The sequence below is a fragment of the Armigeres subalbatus genome, chromosome 2 (assembly GCF_024139115.2).
Source record: "Armigeres subalbatus isolate Guangzhou_Male chromosome 2, GZ_Asu_2, whole genome shotgun sequence".
Lineage (NCBI taxonomy): Eukaryota > Metazoa > Arthropoda > Insecta > Diptera > Culicidae > Armigeres > Armigeres subalbatus.
The window spans coordinates 223797830-223819610 of NC_085140.1; the positions used below are offsets into that span (position 1 = coordinate 223797830).

Here is a 21781-nt window from a genome sequence, read left to right on the forward strand (position 1 = left end):
TTCATTCACGTAATAATTGACAGATATTCAAACTTTGAAGGCGGGATACGCTAGCAGAAGAATTAATTCTGTCATCAGAAGAAAAAGTAGAATCATGAAAATAATTTCACAGCGAAGTATGGGATGCAGCTTTCAAAATAATTTACAAAATTTCAAAATGAAATTCATTTACAAATAATTTATAGCATGAGGTTAGATTTTTGATTATCTACTTTATACATAAATTAATTTGATTGTTAATGACAATGAAGTTTTTTCTTGAAATGATTCCGGAGATGGTACTACTTTTAATCTTTATTAAATTTCTAATCCCGCCTAATAAATCATTTTCAAAAAAATCTCTGTTTGTAATTTTTAAAATTATTTTCAATTCCATTGCCCTTACCTTGCTGTGTTAAATTTCAGTGATTCTACTTTTCCTCTGATGCGTTCATTCACTTCAGGTTATACGAGAGAACCTTAGCAAGACGGTATATATCCTTTAGTCTTAAACGAACATTTTTTTTTTATTTCAAGGTTACCAGTAATCGGAGCATGTATTTTTTGTATTTTTCGTGTCTAATTAATATAATATGTAATAAACAATACCGCCGGAAATAAGTATATTAACAAGCATGATTTTCATACATTTTCATCATGCTTGAGAATCGAATTATTGATACGCAGTGACTCGATCTGACCAAAATTCTAGTTTTCAACCCGAACTTTCGATGTTTTAGTGAATTGTATACATCTCTCTTGTTTTTGACCTCTGAATCTGGAAATAATTATAAAGACACCACTTTTTTATATGGAGCTCCCTACAACAGACCCGTACTTATAATTATTTCCAACAAAAACTTTTATAAGCAGAATATATGCATAAATGTAACATTCATTGAATAATAATTTAAGTTATTTTAGTTCTGCTGGCAATATTCAATATATATGAAGTATGCTTCATGCTTCGAAATGATCATGATCGAAATGTTGAAAAAGTATGAGAAACGCCAGGCTTTGTCAGTAGACCTGTACGCTTCGATACATCCCTTGAAAAGCAACTGCATCACTGAGATCGTTTGAAGAAAGCTCCATCGAAAATTCTGGAATAAGCAAATCTTATTACAGTGCAGTTTTGGCAATATGATATTCGCTGTTCCCAGGGTAGCTATTGTAAACATACATGAGGGAAGGATAAGCTCAATATTAAGTTCAAATGCTTGAAAACTCCAACTCCCCTATGTCCGCAAGTATCCCTCCAACACTCCAAGAATCCAGGATTACTGACAGAACAACAAGCTACCCGGCGGCGATTCAGGGGCCACGCAAATGCAATCTAGGGTATATGGGAACCTGCATGGGAAAACACTAAAATCAGTTAAAGGTCTCCTACAACTTAAAGAAAAATCATAACGAACTTAAACATACAACCTCAGAATCCACCCGGCATCCGCATAAACGAACGCAGTGGATAACCTATTGGCCCTGAGTCGATTCACGTTTTTACTGACAGTGTGAAATGGTTAAATTGGTACAATTACCCTCAATTTAGCAGTGGCAAATCAACTCAAAACAAATGAACCTCCTATTCCGCCCTTACATATAGAAACATCAACTGCTTCCCATACAAATCTTCACACAAACACAAACCGCCTTCGCGCTACCCCAGAATCGTCCCTTCCGGAACTCCGCCTGTTCCCAAATTAACAAAAAGATGCTGACAAACTCACCGTTGCCGGAGCCTCCAAACATTTCCGAAACTTGAGCCTTCCCACCTTAAAATTACAAATACGTGCAAAAAAAATTGGGCAAACGATTCTTTAATGCCTGCTGTTTAAAGTAAAACGATAAAAATGAGAAACTTATCTTAATGGTTCTCCTTCAACTCGAACACCATGCACTAGGAACACTTCGGTCTTTTTATGTTAATTATTAATCCACCAAAGAAACTAGAATTATTACGCGCACTTCAATTTTTATTCATTTACGTTTTAATTATCAAATAGTTATAAGTATGTATTACAAAAATCCGAAAAAAAATGACGGAAGCAAGACAGAGGCAAAATAATCGCGTCAAATCGCGAGCGCGGCACACTTCGATCTTAAGTTTTCGCTTGAAAAACTAGTGAAAACAATGATTTTCCTTAACAAAATGGACTCCCTTGCACCTGTACCAATAGTGGCGAGTCTCATAAGAAATCAATGGATAGCACCACTATAGGAACCAAAATTAATTTTTACCGCCACTAAAGGAACAGTGTACCCATAGTGGTGCAAGCAATTTTTGGTAATTGTTGATGTTATATGACATCTATCTCATTTTTGTTAGCAAGTTTATTAGTTTATCTAATGACTAAGATATTAAAGCAGTAAATTTCCCATAATTATCAATTTTTAAAAATAATTTTCTTTTGTTGATCTACTAATACCTCTACTATTGGTACCGTTACCCTATCACACTTAATATACAATATAAGAAAAGTCCAACCCCGTACTGCTTTCCGTTTTTAATTAAATTGCTTCTAGCATTTTTGAGAAGGGTTTTAAAAAATTTCCAGTATGCTTCCCCTTGCAATTTTCTTCTATTTCTTCTTCATGCAAAAACGCATTAACGGAGAAATTCAATTGTAAACTTTATTCTATGCAATTACTTGCTTTATTATTTTGCATTAACAGCTAGAACTCTGCCTCCTATCTGATATCATTACGTCAAGATAAATAATTACAATGATTAGATGCTTATTTTCAAAGCAGCGTAACATGGATGTTTTTAGTTTAGTAAGTGCGTCTGATTTCACTCCTCTCTATATCGATCAGCGAATCAGCTGTTGCGAATCTTCTCAAAACTCTCACGTGTTGCAACTTCCCGAGTTAAAAAGAAGCTTTACCCATATTGCGCAGATTCCGCCTTATTAGACTCCTGCGCGAAAATTATTTGCGTGAATATTTTCCCCGTGTCAAAGATACAAATTAAATAGGTCTGTTTGCTGTTTGTTTGAGTGAACAAAAACACGTGTGTACGTTAAATAACAACAACAAAAAACAATTACAAAGGTAGTTTGAATGTATTGGTGTGCACGCTAAAAATTCAAAGCAAAACATAGTTACGCTAGAGTCTAAAAATTTATGCAACGGGCAATACCATATTTCAGATGAAATACCATTTGTAAGCGAATTGTCTGAATTAGGGTATACGGCTCTAATCTTGTCCCAATGGGCCTTTTCACGAGACGTTTAAAAACAGCTGATTTTATCGTCAATTGACAGTTCTTCTATGAAAGTGACAGCTTCGGACTTGCAGGCATGTTCAGCGGTTGTAAACAAGTGCAGTCTCGGCAGTGTCACATGAAAAGGCCTATATGCTACGGTTGAGCACATTGATCGTTATTAATCTTCATATATTGCATTTCCAACCAAAATTATTTCACCTAGGGGTCTTTCATAAATTACGTAACGCTGAAAGGAGAAATAGAGGGTCAAGCCGAGCGTCACGATCCATACAAAAAAATAAACCTTACATACAAAAAGTGTTACGAGGGGGAGGGTGGGGGTCCAAAATCACCAAATTTAGCTTTACGTAATTTTAGAAAGAACCCCTAGAGACGTCGCGTCCGCAATCCGCATGTGCAACCTGTGCACTGCACAGATAGTAATTTGGTCCCTAACATTTAAACCCACAATAGACTTCTTGTAATTAATACCAATTTTAAAGGGGAACGGATCGGCACTTCATCCCATAGGTCCTATTTCCATCCCATCAAAAACGAAGCAATGAAAAAAAATTTTGTTTGTTTCTTATTTTGTGATTTTTTCACCAGTGAGCACGCGTGTTAGCAAAAAGAAGCGACGAGATTGGCGCTGTATTTCTTTGTTTTGCGATGAGATGAATATATGTTCAGTGAGATGGAAAGCGGAACAGTTCCCCTATTTGGATTATGTGCATTTGTGATATTTTTTTACTTAACTTTTTCTCGGTAACTTGGTTAAGACCAAGGTTGATCCATCTCACCATATATTTTGTACAAATCTGACGATTAGGTATAACTACATAATCGTAACTATGTCAACTATGCGTGCGATTGCTGTTGCAGCATTATCGAGTATAATGTCCAACAGTTCCAAGGTTTGTGCCAGTTGACGTAGGCTACTGGCACCCGTTGCCGTATCTATTTCTAGGTACGGTGGTCCTGGGCGAGAGCTCTGGGGGTAACCAGTTACCTGCGGAAGCTGAAGTGCACGTACTGCTTCCTACCGCACGATTTCACCCGATGCAGCCTGCATGATAGCGAGCATGATGCCAGTCGGGCTGGTCATCCGGGAAGACGATGAGTGTTTCGAGCTACGTGGCACAAGAGAAGTCCGCGAACACTTCAGAGTGACTTCGGTTGCCAGATGGCAGCGCGAGTGGGATAGTTCTTCCAAAGGTAGGTGGAACCAGCGGCTGATACCTAACATATCGTGCTGGGTGGGGATACCCCATGGGGAATTTCACTTCCATCTGACACTATTCCTGTCAGGCCATGGCTGCTCCTGGCAGTACCTCCACAGGTTTAGGCACGCAGAAGACGCTGCCTGTCCTGACTGCCCAGGTGTTGATGAAACTGCAGCGCACACACTGTTCGTATGTTCTCGTTTCGACGTCGAAAGATGAGCTATGCTAGAAGTTTGCGGTCGGATACCCGGATACCCTAAACCAGAAGATGTGCCAAGCGGTGGAAAAGAAGAACCCAGTTTCGACTGCAAATACTCAGATTGCTTGCAGCTTGCAGAGAATCTGGCGCGCCGAGCAGCAGTCGACAAGCATGACTAACGTGTGATTGGTTAGTTAGATCGCAAGAAGGGTGAACACGGGAAGTGAATGAGAGGTTTGCCCTTGCCGAGGTACGAGTGTCGCAGCGGGTGGGAACCGCAGTCGTCACCTTGAGGCATGGCAGATGAGTGAGCGCAAAGATGTGAGTATGGACTGCACATGCCGAGGTAAGAGGGTCGTATTGCAGAACTGTCGGTACCTATCGCTATCAACACCTCGAGGCATGGCAGAGGGGAGGTAGAGTGAGCATATAAGTCAGACGTACATGGCATGTTAGAGGTGAGCACCCAAGTCAGCCTCGCATGGCTGTAGTGAGAACCTAAGTGAGTCCCACATGGTGTGTCAGGAGGAGTGGCAGAGTGTGCTAGAATGAGCACAGTACATCCACATATACCACTACCCAAATAAGTCTCAAATTGGTGTCTAATGCTCAGATAGAACGGTGAAAATTTTAGCTAAATTGGATGAAATTTAGGTGTGCTTCAAATTGATTTAGTGTTTTTGACATAATTTTGCCCCTAAAAAACCGGTACTCTGAGTTGGATGAACGAAAATCATTGCAACAACAACTAAATGAAAGCCAACATTGTTTTATAATCGAAATGGATCTTCTATGTGTTTCAACAAATTTCGTCTTTCGAAATACCCAAAAATCAACATTTTTCGTTGACAAAAAGCCTATGAATTATAATCCAGATATTTTTTTCGGGTTGAATTTGTCGGGAACTTGCAGCTACACATTCAATTTAGTACAGCCTAGTTAGAAATCATAAGCGGATATCTAATAAAAATTGTAGACAATTTAGAAGTGGATTCACATTTTAATTTGCTTAAGGTGACTCGGTGAGGCACTAAACACCGTGTTATTTTTTCTATCTTTCGTCTCTTTCTAGCATTATCACCTCGAAACCTTGGAGCGGCGTACTTCGGGTTTCAGTTGTTTGATGTAACTGTAAATGTTTCAGCATGTAGATTGCGAGTAAGCACGCGCCGGTGATACTTTTTCAAAATCATATTTGTTGTAGAAAAAAGTTAAGCATTCAATGATGAAAATGATGACGATTTCATGATTTTTAGTGCTTCCCGTGTCACCTTAATCGATTGCCATATTACAACGACTTGCACACTGGCAAGCATTTCCATCGAACAAGTTACCATTACTTTTAAATGATCGTCATCAATTTTGTTTGGGACCTGAGATATTGAGACAAAGTAATCATTGGTGCCTTGGTAGAATGTCATTCAATTGTAACATCATGCTGCAACGGCAAGCGTAGGTATCTCGTGCAGTTGGTCGGCTGATAATCACAGTGTTACACTATCGAATTGCACACAAATTGAACAACAATTTTATTTGCCTTTTTTTAAGAATCGGACGAGAGCAATTATTATAATTAATGAGATGAGTTTGTTTATTCTTGATATGGAACTGCAAAATGCTAATATCATCTGGATAACGTGCTGGATGTTAAAAACAATTGCAAGATTCTTCAAAAAAAAATAAAAATAATCGAAATTTTTGTTTAATTTTTGTGTAAAAAAATTCAAATCGGTTTATTTTCCAATAGTGGTGGCAATGCATATTAATTAATGCAAAACATGCAAAATGATAGAAAAAATGCGATCTATTGCCCTAAAGTGCTTGTTTGACCTTTCTAATTTCATTTATTCAATACATTTCATGATGCACGAGAAAGGCATCATCGCCGCTAGGTGGATTAATCTGGGTTTTTGAGATAAAAAATAGCCTTTTGGTACTGGTTTATGAGAAAGGCAAAAACTAGAAATCAATTTTCCAAAGCTTTGTGACCGAGCACTTAAATCGTGTAAAACTAGTGTTCAAGCAATAAATAAATAAAAATTTCAATCATTTCAATCAATCATGCTTTGTTTTTCGTATAGAATGCTACTTGTGGGCGACAAAAAATCGGTTGAAAATTGCATACTGTAAAAATAATATTATTCACTGAACTAAGAAAAAAAGTCAAGGAAAATTTAAAAATACTGAGCTGTTGAGGTCTGATGTTGCAGAACTTAATTAGGGTGTCGCTCGTAGACTGCCCCAAAACATATTGCGCTACAGCTAATGCATATTTTGGTATAGTTTTTCGCGTTTGAGTATGAACGCAAGCCAGCTCTAGAATTATTCGTTTCAGAGAATGAATGTTGCCGGCGAAGGAACGGAGAAATACAAAACAAAATCATATTTTTAGGCGCCTTCGCACATACATGTGCTTTGAGCTTCAGAAAGCTTTCTCGCTATGTACATATCCACCACATGTATGCATGAATCTTTTCAATCAAATCAGCATACGCGATTGGTACTGAAAGAGTTAACTTGGTGCTACATGTGCGTGTTTTCGCTTCACACTTGTTTTGCGTCTAGCATGCGTCTAGCTAACAATGTTTACTTCACTGAAGGCATTTATGCACCGGCACGAGCTTCCCCGGTAGAGTTTGACAATATTGACCAGTAGTCATCAAAGTGTGGCCGAAAAAACAAAACATATTTTAAAGATTTTTGCCTTTCTTGTACAAGAAAGTTTTTTTTAGTTTAGTTTGCATCGTAGTAATTATTAATTTTTACGAGTGGAACTTCGACAACTTCGAGAGACAAAAAGATTAGCCCTATAAGACCTAAATGTTTGATTTCGCTTAAAATCACAATATTAACCCTTAAAGGCGCAAGGCGATTTTTTAAGAAATCGTCGGAAATATTTTTAACGTAAATAACCATTGAAATCATTAACATTAAACGTATTTTCGGTTTGTCGTTTTAAAACAACATTGCGCATTTAAGGGTTAAATGATATAAAAAAATCAAGGGTTCTCTCAACACACACTCGAAGCGACTGTCGCTGTGGCTTGGCGACTGTGATTCTGTCGTCGTTGAGATAGAAGCGTAGATGGAACATTGCATGCAGCGCACCAGCGATAAAACATTGCATGCACTGCCCATGATCGCATATTTGTAACACTCGCATTTTTGTGAATTGTGTACAAATCCTGTGAATTGTTTACAAAGCTCAATTTACTGCATCTAATCCCACAACAGTTAAATACGTTTTACTATCTTTCTTATCTAGCTTACGGAAATGATTAAGTTTGTGGGGATGATTGACAAACGATTTACAAAATCAACCAAAATGCAAATGTTATAAATATGCGACCATGGGCATTGCAGTGCCCAGTGAAAGGCGCGTAGCGTGTGATTTGGGGAACCTTTTATTTGCGATTTCATAATTTTCACATTTTGAATTTTAGAATTTTTTCAAGTTTTTGTCTTTCTCGTACAACAAGGTGTAACAAAAAGGCTACAGTCAATCTCACATTAATAGGTCCAAGTCCAACCCATATTTTAAGATAACTTTTTCCTCTGTTGCACCGATCTTTACTATTTTGTTTGTAATCCAAGAGTTGAAGTTGAATTCAAATGTTTTGCAAAATTTGGCCAACTTCATAAAATAAATATGCGAAAAAATAGGTGTCTCACATTATTAGGTACACTTAAGCATAAATTAGTTTTGATCGAATAGTTTCGATTTATTGAATTACTTCAAACTTATATCAGTAGAACATAGTGATTTATTCAACAGAGCATTACTCAATTTGGTTTTGTACACTAGTTTTATTCTTTTAGTTATCGAATATTATGATTTTTGACACTTCACGCACTGATGTTCCTCCATGCTGTTTTGATCACTTCTTGAACTCCACGACATAGTTGTTTACGCCATGGAGATGCCACCGGGGTGAAACAAAATGATTGAGATAGGCTAAATTTTGTCGAAACTCAAATCAGGGATGGCAGTGCGCATCTAGATTCGAACGAAATTCTATCGAGTCGAACATGTTTGGCATTACGGCTATCGGTTCGATCTCGAAAACAACTTATCGTACGAGGATGGACGAGGAGGTACAATAATATCGAGATGTTTTTACATTATGGGGGCTCGATAGCACACTGGGAAACGGCTCAAGTCGAATGAAAATAGCTCGTCACCTTTATAGCTTTCGAATGCTGTTCGAGGCTTATTCATTAGCGCTTACTGAAAGTGTTGAATTATATTTGTTATTATTTCTCAACGTAAACATAATAAATTTTCTATTATATACCTTATACACCTTGAAAGAAAAATTGTCATTAGTATATATACTATATATAATAGTCCTGTTTGTCTGTCCGGTGACTAGCCAACCAGACGCAGCACGCGGGGAAATTCTCACAGAAAAATAAAATATTTGACACTTCAATTCTTTTTTATATCAGATGCAGAAAACAAAACCAGTGACAACCTTAGACAACCAGACAAAGCATTTGATAAAAAAAAATCACAGACAACAGACGATTAAATTTTTTATTTTTTTTTAAATGCATGAATTAATTAACCGTTTATATTGAAAAAAAAAACACCTGCCTCGGGCGCTTCTGCGTCCACAAATAAACTAGTACTTTTATAGTTTCCAAACAATATGCTATATGAAAAGTACGCAAAATGCGACCCAAGAGCATTAAGTAAAACACATAGAATCATCAAGGTAATTTAGTATTGAATATTTCTTTAGCTTTAAATTATTTAGTTCAAAATTGAATCTTTTGTATGCCAAATAATCCAATAAATATTAAATTGAAATTATTTCTGAAACTCGATTTATGCATATGCACAATATGTGATAGATTTAGTTCGGAAAAGGTATTGGAGGGTAACCGCTCCCTTCGGTGGGGTTTGATCCCACAAAACCAGTACGCTAGATAGGTGCTTTCCATACTGAGCTACGAAGCACCTCCGTCGTCCTCCGTAGCTTAGTGGGTATACTGATGAAACCAAATTCCCAACACCAGGCACGTAGTCGAACTCTCGCATTACATTTTCAGAACTAACTCTCTCATATGTATTTTTGTACAATGCCAACCAAGTAGGATGAGCATCGCCACACTGCCCTCCAGGGAAAGTTGCTAAGTGCGTACCGAATAAATCGTAGTTGAACGGATTCGATGCGTTCGACACCATTGGCTAGTTCGGACTACTTACCGAACTTTAAACTAGATGGGTTCAGACCGCATCGTGCTGTACGGTTCTATTTTCTCTCTTTGCTAAAGGAAGTTTTAGTTATACTACCCGAAGCTATGTTAATTTCAACAGTGCTTCTCAGCGCTATTTATACCCACTGATACCGTTACGATCTTTGCAAGGACCCGTGCCTTCGTTTTACGTTGGACCCGTTTGCGGAAGTAAAATTCCGACAAGCGGTGGTAATCCTGCAGGGACACCGTTCTGAAAAAACCTCTTAGAAGGTCACGTTTTCAGGCTCAGCAATGAGCATTAATAAAAACAAGAGGAAGGGGGAATCTCTGAATTATCCACTTCCTTCTAAGAAACAAGGTTCCAAGACCGTCCTGCCAAAGCGCGGAAAAAATAGAAGGAAGCTGGAGACTTCAGATATTCCTTCTAACTCTAATATCGGAAATAATTCTTCTCCTATCAAACTGAGCAATCAGTTCGATTAGATTTATGATGAAATTGACTAAATCGAATCTACCTCTAGCCCAGGGGTGGCATTGCGCATCTCGATTCGAACGAAATTCTATCGAGTCGAACATGTTTAGCATTATGGCTGTCGATTCGATCTCGAAAACGACTCATCGTTCGAGTATGCTCAAGGAGGTACAAGAATAACGAGATGTTTTGGCATTATGGATACTCGATAGCACGCTGAAAAACGACTCAAGTCGAATGAAAAACGATCGTCACCTTTATAGCTTTCGAATGTTGTTCGAGAGTAATTTCTTGCTGAAAGTTTGATTCATATTTGTTATTATTTCTGTACGAGAAGAGAATAAATGGTTCATTATTGTATCTTGAAGGAAAGAATGTCATTAGTATACCTACTTTTATAGTTTCCAGACAATATGCAAACTCTAATTATCCCGAAAACCGCGTAAAAACGACTTTAACTAAAATCGTATTTCTTAACGATTTCGATAAACCGCGTGAAAAATCTATGGGAAAAATCTACGTAAAAATAGTTGAAGTAAATTTAAAAAAAAAACGCACGCGATGACCCAAGTGCATTTAATGAAAACACATGGAAACATCAATGTAATTTATTATCCAATCCTTCTTTAGCTTTAAATTATTTAGCTCAAAATTGGATCTGTGGCATAAACTCAAATAAACATAAAACCGAGCATAAAACATATATATTGTGCCGTAACAATAACTCAATTTACAAAACATGTCGTATCGGCATAATGTTTAAATCGGTTGCAACTGCTCAATAAATAATATTGCTTTTTATAGGAATTAAACACAATTTGCTTGTTTATAAATTAACTGCCAATTTATATACTGAAGGATGCCTTTCCAACAGGCAATATGCCACACGCAGATGAAATTATCTCTTATTCTTTCTGTTTACTCACATTCGCCATGTGCTGAAGGTTGTCTCTCCAGAGGGCGCCATACTAAACACAGAGACAGCTATTACTTATTCTCTCTGTTTACATTTCGTTTGACAGAACATACTCGATTGAGCTAGTACAGCACCATTCGAAATCTTGTACTGCGACTGAATGAAGTCGAACGAAATACATAATGCCGCATTTTTTTCGAAATGAATGCAAAAACGTACGAATCGAGTGATTCGATTCGATGTGCGCAATACCACCCCAGGTGATTCGATTCATGCGAAAAAGCAAAGGATTCCGCCAATTGTTGTATCTGTTGCCGAGTTTTCTGGCTTTCGGAATGAGATTTTGAGTAACCTTCAGGGAATCAAGGTTCCATTTCAGATTGCCAGGAAGGGTGACTGCCGCGTTTTGCCGGGATCCTTTGACGATCGCAAACGTCTTCTTCAGTATTTAACTGAGAAGCGCCATTAATTCTTCACATACGGCGACAAAACTGAGCGAGTCGTCTTGAAAGGTCTCCCCAGTGATGACAAATCACTGGATGAGATTAAAATTGAAATTTCTAAATTACTTGGATTTTCACCAGTCCAAGTAATTAAGATGGAAAAGAAATCTCGCTCTGGTACTTCCCAGAGAGGTATTTCTCAAGAATTTTATTGAGTTCACTTCAACAAAAATAAACTAAATAATATGAAAAGTTTAGAAAAGGCCTGTATTATGTCCCATGTCCGTGTGACATTGGAACATTTCCGCAGGCCTGAGGGAAATTTCCAAAACCCCACACAGTGCCGTAAGTGCCAAAAGTGGGGTCACGGAACTAAACATTGCCACATGGATGCTAAATGATTTGTGGTGGAACCTCTCACGCCAAGGACGCCTGTCCTGTGAGAGGATTCCAATAAATTTAAATGTGCCAATTGTGGGGGCAATCATAAATCCAATTTCTGGGAATGCTTTTCACGCAAAAAAGTTTTGAGCTCCCGTGCAAAATTGATGACGGGAAATTCCAATAGGATCCCAGATTCGCCGGGTAAACATATTTCAAACGCTCAAAATCCGTTTGCCGGTCGAGCAATTCATACCCACCACAATCCACCAACAAATTTTGCTCCTACCTCACACCGGGTAACGAACAGTTCGTCGAATTCTAATTTTTCAAACACGCCCTTCTATGCTAGCATCGCTGCAGGCAGACAAAATTTTATTTCTGAAAATTTACCGACGATGAATGACTTTCGTACGTTCGTTTTGACGACTCAGGTAGCATGTCGCCTCAAACTTTGATTTTCTAAATGAACAAATGCATCACATGATTGATGCAATGTTCAAAGCAAATACCAAAACTGAAGCTGTTCAGGTTGGTATCAAATTTACGCAAAAAAATGTTATTGGACTTCGTTTTTATGGATTCAAGTAATTCTTTGCAAATTTCAAATTGGAATGCCAGCTCTTTAAATGGTAAGGAAGATGAATTATTCAACTTTCAATCAGTTCATAATGTGCACATTGCCATTATAACGGAAACATATTTAAAACCTGGTCTTTTCATTAAAAGAGATCCAAATTATTTTATTTACCGAAATGATCGTCTTGACAGCGCCTGTGGGGGGGTCGCCATTGTCATAAATAGACGTATCAAACATAAATTATACTCTTCGTTTGAAACCAAAGTTTTCGAAACCTTGGGAGTTTCTGTTGAAACAAATTTTGGACAATTCTCTTTTATTGCTGCCTACTTGCCTTTCCAGTGCAATGGTCAGCAAAGGAATTTGTTGAGAGCTGATCTTCAAATTCTAATCTTCAAAACTAACGGATTCAAGTCAGCTGTGTGGCCAATAAGGGACCGACTGTTTACTTCGATGACATTTACTTCCAGGGTGCAGCAGCCGTAAAAGTGTAGACAACAACCTTCCGTGCACCATGTTTACGGTACTCGTCACTGAGTGGCGATACCGGCGTTTCTATCTGTGTTGTTAAGCCTGCTACTCTATGTTCTGAGATTTTCAAAATTTTCACCATGAGCTCATGGAAGAATGGTAGTTTGAAATTGATAAAATGTATGGGAAAATCAAGTATTTTGCAAATTTATGGAAAATGGTGGTGTTTTAGAAGAAAGTAGTGATAAGGAATGAAGTATGAGGTGAAAAGATTATCTCCTGCACTTAGTTTGCACTGATTAGTAGTTTAATAATGATGCAATTTCGATTTTACTACCATTGAAAAAACGCCATCTCTTGCATTAATCGTTTTGACTGGTACCTTATTGGTAACTCACGCTGACTTTGACTCTGATCACCTTCCTGTGACATTTGAAATATCACAAGAAGCCATTTATAATCCAACCAGCTCTACTTTTAATTATCATAGAGCTGACTGGGATTTATATAAAACTTATATCAATAGGAATTTTGATGTTGATATTTCTCTCGATACCAAAAGTGATATTGATAATGCTCTCGTCTTTGACAAATTTAATTGCAATTCCTAAATGTGAAATTAAATTCAACTCCATTATTATTGACGATGATCTTCAGCTACTGATCCGTCTTAAAAATGTGAGGCGAAGGCAATACCAAAGAACTCGCGATCTCGCGTTGAAAGTTATTTGGCTAGATTTGCAAAATGAAATTTAAAAAACGTTTCGCAATTCTGAGAAATACCAACTTTGGGAAGAATGTCTCGAAGTTGGATCCCAGTTCGAAACCCTTTTGGAAAATAACGAAAATTCTTAAATAACCTCAAAAGCCAATTCCAGCGCTTAAAGAGCGAAATAAAATTTTATTGACAAATGGTGAAAAGGCTCAAAAACTTGCTCAGCAGTTCGAGAGTGTCCATAATTTTAGTCTAGGTCTCTCTAGTCCAATAGAGGATCAGGGGTGGCATGGTGCATCTCGATTCGAACGTAATTCTATCGAGTCGAACATGTTTGGCATTACGGGTTTCGATTCGATCTCGAAAACGACTCATCGTTCGAGTATGCTCGAGGAGGTACAAGAATAACGAGATGTTTTGGCATTATGGAAACTCGTTAGCACACTGAAAAACGACTCAAGTCGAATGAAAAACACTCGTCACCTTTATAGCTTTCGAATGTTGTTCGAGAGTTATTTCTTGCTGAAAGTTTTGAATTATATTTGTTATTATTTCTCTACGGGAAGAGAATAAATGTTTTATTTTTGTCTCTTGAGGAAAAGAATGTCATTAGTATACCTACTTTCATAGTTTCCAGACATTATGCAATCTCTAATTATCCCGAAATCCGCGTAAAAACGACTTCAACTAAAATCGGGTTTTTGAAGTTTTCACGTAATTTTTGACGATTTCGATAAATCGCGTGAAAAATCTATGAGGAAAATCTGCGTAAAAACGTGTATATTCCAAAATCTACGTAAAATAAAAAAAGCGCATTAGATGACCCAAGTGCATTTAACTAAAATACATGGAAACATCAAAGTAATTTATTATCGAATCCTTCTCTAGCTTTAAATTATTTAGCTCAAAATTAGATCTGTGGCATACACTCGAATAAACATAAAACTTATAATTTGTGTCGTAACAATATCTCAATTTACAAAACATGTCGTTTCGGCATGTTTTAATCGGTTGCAACTGCTCAATAAATAATATTGCTTTAAAGTCATTGAGCACAATTTACTTGTTTCAAAATTAACTACCAATTCATGCCCTGAAGGATGCCTTTCCAACAGGCAACATGCTACACGCAGATGAAATTACTCTTATTCTCTCTGTTTACTCACATTCGCCATGCGCTGAAGGTTGTCTCTCCAGCCGGGCGGCATACTAAACACGGAGACAGCTATCTCTTATTCTCTCTGTTTACATTTCGTTTGACAGAACATACTCGATTGAACTAGTACAGCACCATTCGAAATCTTGTACTGCGACTGAATGAAGTCGAACGAAATAGATAATGCCGCATTTTTTCGAAACGAATCCAAAAACTTACGAATCGAGTGATTCGATTCGAGATGCGCAATGTCACCCCAGGTTACACGGAGCTTCGAAGACATTCTCAATCAAGAGAATGTTTTTGACCCTTCGTTGGGAACTAATTTGGATGAAGTGAGATCTATTACTAGAAAATTTAAAAATATGAAAGTCCCGGTGATGATGGTATTTTCTACATACTTATCAAAAAACTTCCTGAGAGCTCTTTATCCTTTTTGGTTCATTTATTTAACAAATATTTTCAATTAGCATACTTTCCAGATAAATGGAAAAACGCCAAAGTTGTTCCAAATTTGAAGCCGGACAAAAATCCAGCTGAGGCTTCTAGTTATCGTCCAATCAGTTTGCTTTCTTCAATAAGCAAACTGTTTGAAAAGATTATTTTAAATAGAATGATGGTCCATATTAATGACAATGCTATTTTTGCCGATGAGCAATTTGCTTTTCGCTATGGGTATTCAACCACTCATCAGGTATTAAAAGTAACGAATTCAATTCGGCTTAACAAATCTGAAGGGTATTCGACTGGAGTTGCTCTTCTTGATATTTGACAGTGTTTGGCATGAAGGTTTGATTGTAAATTTGATGAATTTTAATTTTCCTCTGTATATTGTTAAACTGATCCAAAATTATTTTTCAGATCGCTCACTGCAGGTAAACTATCAGAATTCTAAATCTGATAGTTACCTGTAAGGGCTGGTGTCCCCCAAGGCAGCATACTGGGGCCCATATTGTATAACATTTTTACTTCTGACTTACCTAATTCACCACCAGGGTGTCAAAAATCTTTGTTTGCAGATGACACGGGTTCTCAGCCAAAGGGCGAAGCCTTCGTGTCATTTGTAGTAGATTGCAAAAAAGTTTGGATATTTTCTCCACTTACTTGCAAAAATGGAAAATTTCCCCGAATGCTTCCAAAACTCAGCTTATAATTTTCCCACATACGCCGAGAGCTTCTTATTTGAAACCTTCTAGGAGACATATTGTCACTATGAATGGGGTTCCAATTAATTGGTCTAGCGAAGCTAAATATTTAGGACTTCTGCTGGACCAAAAATTAATTTTAAAAATCACATTGAAGGCCTTCAAGCCAAATGTAACAACTATATTAAGTGTCTATATCCACTTATAAACAGAAAATCAAAACTTCGTCTTAATAACAAATTTTTGATTTACAAACAAATTTTTAGACCAGCCATGTTGTATGCTGTGCCAATATGGACTAGTTGCTGCAATACCAGAAAGAAGGCACTTCAGAGGATTCAAAATAAAATTTTGAAAATGATTCTGAAGTTGCCTCCGTGCCCGTGGTATAGTACCAATGAACTTCATAGAATTTCTAATATTGAGAAATTGCATCAAATGTCCAATAAAATAATTTCCAATTTTAGACAAAAATCCTTGCAATCTTCTATTGCAACGATTAGCTCCTTGTACCCCTAGTATAAATTAGGTTAAGTTTAGTTTAAGTTTAAAACATTGTAATTCCTACATGGTTCAATCAAACCAGAGGAAAAATCCTAACTGCCAGAGGCAATTGAAATGTATTAATAATAATTAAAAATGTAACATATCAAATAGGGGATGATAAGGATGATAGTGTTAAGAAAACACGGAACACCTAGTCTAAGAGATGAATGCACGTAGTAGGTAATTAGCAAATAAAACTACATAGTTTAAAAACAAAACTAGATGGGTAACAGAAAAAGCAACGCGCGATGTTAAAATGCAATTGGCACCATGCTTATTTGTGTCCTTCTCCGTAATGAGGCTAAACGGAATCGGGAAGATTGTGTGAATCGAAGTTATATTGATGTACACGATTCATATATTTGTTCCTGGAGCCATTACGATGACATTACAAGTATAACATTCACTGAGCGGTTCGCATGCGAGATTTGATACAAAACGATTAAACTTAGATTTTTATTTCGAGTCACTAACAACTTCACAAATGTGCACTATTTGAAAGCTTTATATTGCTCCCTAGTTAGACCAATATTGGAATACACAGCCGTACTGTGGTCCCAATATTACCAAACTAGCATTCAACTCATTGGGGCCACACAGAGCCTGTTGATGTTGTAAACAAATAAACAAATAAACAACGTATTGAGTCTATCCAGCGCAAGCTCGTGCGTTTTGCTCTTCACCTCTTGCCTTAAAACGATGCTCAGAACATCCCAAGATACAAGAATCGTTGCCGACTCATTGGGATCGGACTTTAACCGCTGTATATGCGACGTGATGAAGCTAAAGCTTCATTGATATCTGACCTCCTGCTTTCAGGGGATGTCCAAAATATAGATAGTAGAATCTATAGATGAGCGAAAGCATGGTTGGGTTCGTTTTTTTGACCGTGTACTAGGCGCATATGACATTATGACATCACACCCCATAACATTTTCATGGAAATGACATCATGATCGTTTACAGACACGTTTGACAATTCGTTTGGAGACAGAGGATTTATCTTCGCTCATCTATATATTCCACTATCTATAGTCCAAAATAATTGGGATAGGCAAATTTTGGGGGTATAATGGATGTGTTGTAACTATGTAAATTATTGTCCGATTTTGACAATTCAGGGATGTCTGAATTAGAAATTTAATTTGGTTCAATCAAAGGTAATTGCCTATTTCCGGGGATTAAACCACCCGACTTGGACGTTAATTTACAATGTTATGAAAACTCATATGTGAATATGTACGTTATGTGGAAGATATTGATTTGGAAAATGTATTGGAGGTAACCACTTTCCCTTCGATGGGACTCGAACCCATGACCCTACAGTACGCTAGACTGGTGCTTTAACCAACTAAGCTACGAAGGACCTCCGTCGGCCTTCGCAACCTAGCGGCTACTGAACGAGCTCGAGATTCCCAAATTGGACGCATAGTCAAATCACTCGCAATCCATTTATCAAGCCAATACTTCCACATGTGTATTGTACACGTCCACATTAGAGGAGCGTGAGTATTTAGAATGTCTGGCGGCTATACACATTCTTCATCAGCAACGGTACTGATCAAGTGAGGTTGTGTAAGCTATTTGCCAGTCGGTCGTCAAGCTCAGACCCGACCGCATTGCGTAGGCAAGAGCACGCAACTCAAGTTCAGTTCAATCAAAGGTAATTGCCTATTTCCGGGGATTAAACCACCCGACTTGGACGTTAATTTACAATGTTATGAAAACTCATCTGTGAATATGTACGTTATGTGGAAGATATTGATTTGGAAAATGTATTGGAGGTAACCACTTTCCCTTCGATGGGACTCGAACCCATGACCCTACAGTACGCTAGACTGGTGCTTTAACCAACTAAGCTACGAAGGACCTCCGTCGGCCTTCGCAACCTAGCGGCTACTGAACGAGCTCGAGATTCCCAAATTGGACGCATAGTCAAATCACTCGCAATCCATTTATCAAGCCAATACTTCCACATGTGTATTGTACACGTCCACATTAGAGGAGCGTGAGTATTTAGAATGTCTGGCGGCTATACACATTCTTCATCAGCAACGGTACTGATCAAGTGAGGTTGTGTACAGAGATGCCAGATTTGAAGACATGTCTTCAATTTGAAGACATTTGAATTTCTGTGAAGACATTTATTTCGTGAAGACATTTTGAAGACTTTTCAAAATATTTGAAGACTTATCTACTTATTTGAAGACACTTGAAGACAATCAATAAGCCAGCGAATAGAAAATACAATTTCACTACTTACTCATAAGCTTATAAATTCTGCGACCTCTATGTAAACTAGGTATATAAATATTACAAAAGTTATATAATAGTCTTTGTCTCGAGCTTAGAATCTCAAACTTAAAATACATTCACACTAGCCGGTTGATAACTGCAACGCATTTTAAACCTCATGCACACTTAACTTTGAGCTGTGCGCTGGTCGCGATGGTAGCATTCGTTTGAATTTTTCTTGGCGGCGTCTTTAAAAAGGTATTTCGATCATTTCGTTATTTTCATAGCTACCTAATTTGCAGCCAACATTGACTGAATTTTTCTATGACAAGATTTAATCTATTCAACCGTTGAGCTAGAACCAGAACTCTTCGAATTTCCCGTGGATTTTCAAGACTTTTCAGTGAAAATTAAAAAAAATCGTGAATTTTATAAGGAGAATTTCCGATGAGGAATTTCGTGTCTAAATTTAGGAGAATTGAAATTGAAAATTCAGTTAAAATTATCGTGGAAATTTATAATAATTTCCGTTAAGAAAAAAATAAAGGAAACACTCCAAATATCAAACGGGAAATTCTACTAAGCCCCCACAAAAAAAAAATCCCTTTTGATTTCCACAATGAATTTGCCTCAATTAATTCCCATAGAAAATTCTTACGAATGTCGACAAGAAATTGCCCAAGTAACCATGAAGCTATATATGCTTGTAAAGAACACAGCCCTAAAAGTTGACTTAAAGTGGAAAAGGGCAATTATAAGACCGAATTAATGGTTCATTGCTTTGACATGTTGAAATAAAGCATCAATAATGCATCGCTGCATTCGTAATACTGATTTAGAGTATCGTTGTCTGACAGTTGATAAATAAATGCAACTTTACATCGTTAAAACTGATCTAATGCAATTAGCATTTAGCATGCCGATTTGTGATTGATATATGTGCAATATTGTAATGCTTGGTGTTACTTGGGTGAAATTGTCTTGGTGCTAAACAGATATTTCTCAGATATCCCATAGTAAATTACTACAGGAAAATGTTCTTAAAAGAAATCCGGAGGAAACTTATTACACACCTTCGCTAAATTCTTCCTTGAATTCCTTTGGTAATTCTTCAAGAAATAACTTTGAACATTCTTGCAGTATTTTATCTAAGAATTCCTTTATGAATTTCTCCAAAAAATCGTTCTAGTATTCCTACACGTTCTATTTCCTACACGAATTTGTCCGGAAGTTTCAGGAATTTCTCCGAAAAATCCTCAAGGAATACCGTTGGAATTTCTTCTAGGAGCTCCTCTGTAAGGTCGTCCGAGAATTCCAGCGGAAGAACATCCAAGATTACCTTCGGAAGATCCTCCTGAACTACTTCGGTAGCTCCTCCACGAATTCCTCCAGCATTTCTTTCAAGCATTCCTCCGGAAGTTCTTGCAGAAATTCTTCCGAAAGTTCCCCCAGAATTTTCAAAAATTCCCGCTTAAGCTCCTCCAGTGATCCCTCCGAAAGTTTCCACATTAATTCCCTTGGAAGTTTCTCCAGGAATTCCACTGGAAGATTCTCCAAGAATGTTGCCGAAAGATTCTCCAAGAATGCCTCTGGAAATATACTACGGAGCTATATCTAAGAAGCTCCTCCAGGAGTTCATCCAGAACTACTTCCAAGAATTCCTCCGGAAGTTTCTTTAGAAATTTCTTCAGGAATTCCACCGGATATTCCTTCAGTAATTCCTCAGGAATATCGTTCAGAAATTTCTCCAGAAAATCCCTCCGGAATTCATCCCGAAGTTCCTATTGGAATTCCTTCTTAAGTTTCTCCAAGAATTCCTTCTGAAAATCCTCCAGCAATTCCTCCGGGAGTTCCTTCAGAAATTTCTCCAGAAGTTTCTTCAGTAAATCCTCTGGGTGTTCCAACAGGAATTCTTCGGGAAATTTCGTCTGGATGTTTTTCAAATATTTCACGGTAAATTTTGAAAGCTTACAGGGTATTCTTTAAAAATAAATGTGGAAGAATTCCTCATGAAAATGCAGTTGAAAATCCGGTGGAATTTTAACCAGACTCAGTATAAAATCCAGGGGAAACTCGTTATACACTATCTCGTGAAAATTTTATAGAATATTCTCTTGAATTCTATCAATTTGAATGTTTAAAAAAATTAACATTCCACATCAATAAAGCAAGGACATGATTGAATTTACAAACCTATTGGATTTTGATATTTCTCGCTAATAATCATAATTTTTATATTGAAGACATTTGAAGACATATTTAAACGACTGTGAAGACATTTGAAAATATTCTCTGGCATCCCTGGTTGTGTAAGCTATTTGCCAGTCGGTCGTCAAGCTCAGACCCGACCGCATTGCGTAGGCAAGAGCACGCAACTCAAGTTCAGTTCAATCAAAGGTAATTGCCTATTTCCGGGGATTAAACCACCCGACTTGGACGTTAATTTACAATGTTATGAAAACTCATATGTGAATATGTACGTTATGTGGAAGATATTGATTTGGAAAATGTATTGGAGGTAACCACTTTCCTTCGATGGGACTCGAACCCATGACCCTACAGTACGCTAGACTGGTGCTTTAACCAACTAAGCTACGAAGGACCTCCGTCGGCCTTCGCAACCTAGCGGCTACTGAACGAGCTCGAGATTCCCAAATTGGACGCATAGTCAAATCACTCGCAATCCATTTATCAAGCCAATACTTCCACATGTGTATTGTACACGTCCACATTAGAGGAGCGTGAGTATTTAGAATGTCTGGCGGCTATACACATTCTTCATCAGCAACGGTACTGATCAAGTGAGGTTGTGTAAGCTATTTGCCAGTCGGTCGTCAAGCTCAGACCCGACCGCATTGCGTAGGCAAGAGCACGCAACTCAAGTTCAGTTCAATCAAAGGTAATTG

At 37.6% G+C, this 21781-nt stretch overlaps 1 protein-coding gene and 1 non-coding gene across 4 annotated transcripts in view; both read right to left on the reverse strand.

The window, feature by feature from the left end:
- Positions 1–21781, reverse strand: part of LOC134211760 (sex determination protein fruitless) — a 191266-nt gene that overhangs the window by 48716 nt on the left and 120769 nt on the right. The gene's annotated exons all lie outside the window — the stretch shown is intronic.
- Positions 21403–21477, reverse strand: Trnaa-agc (transfer RNA alanine (anticodon AGC)). Its single transcript has one exon. It is a non-coding gene; the product is annotated as a tRNA-Ala (tRNA).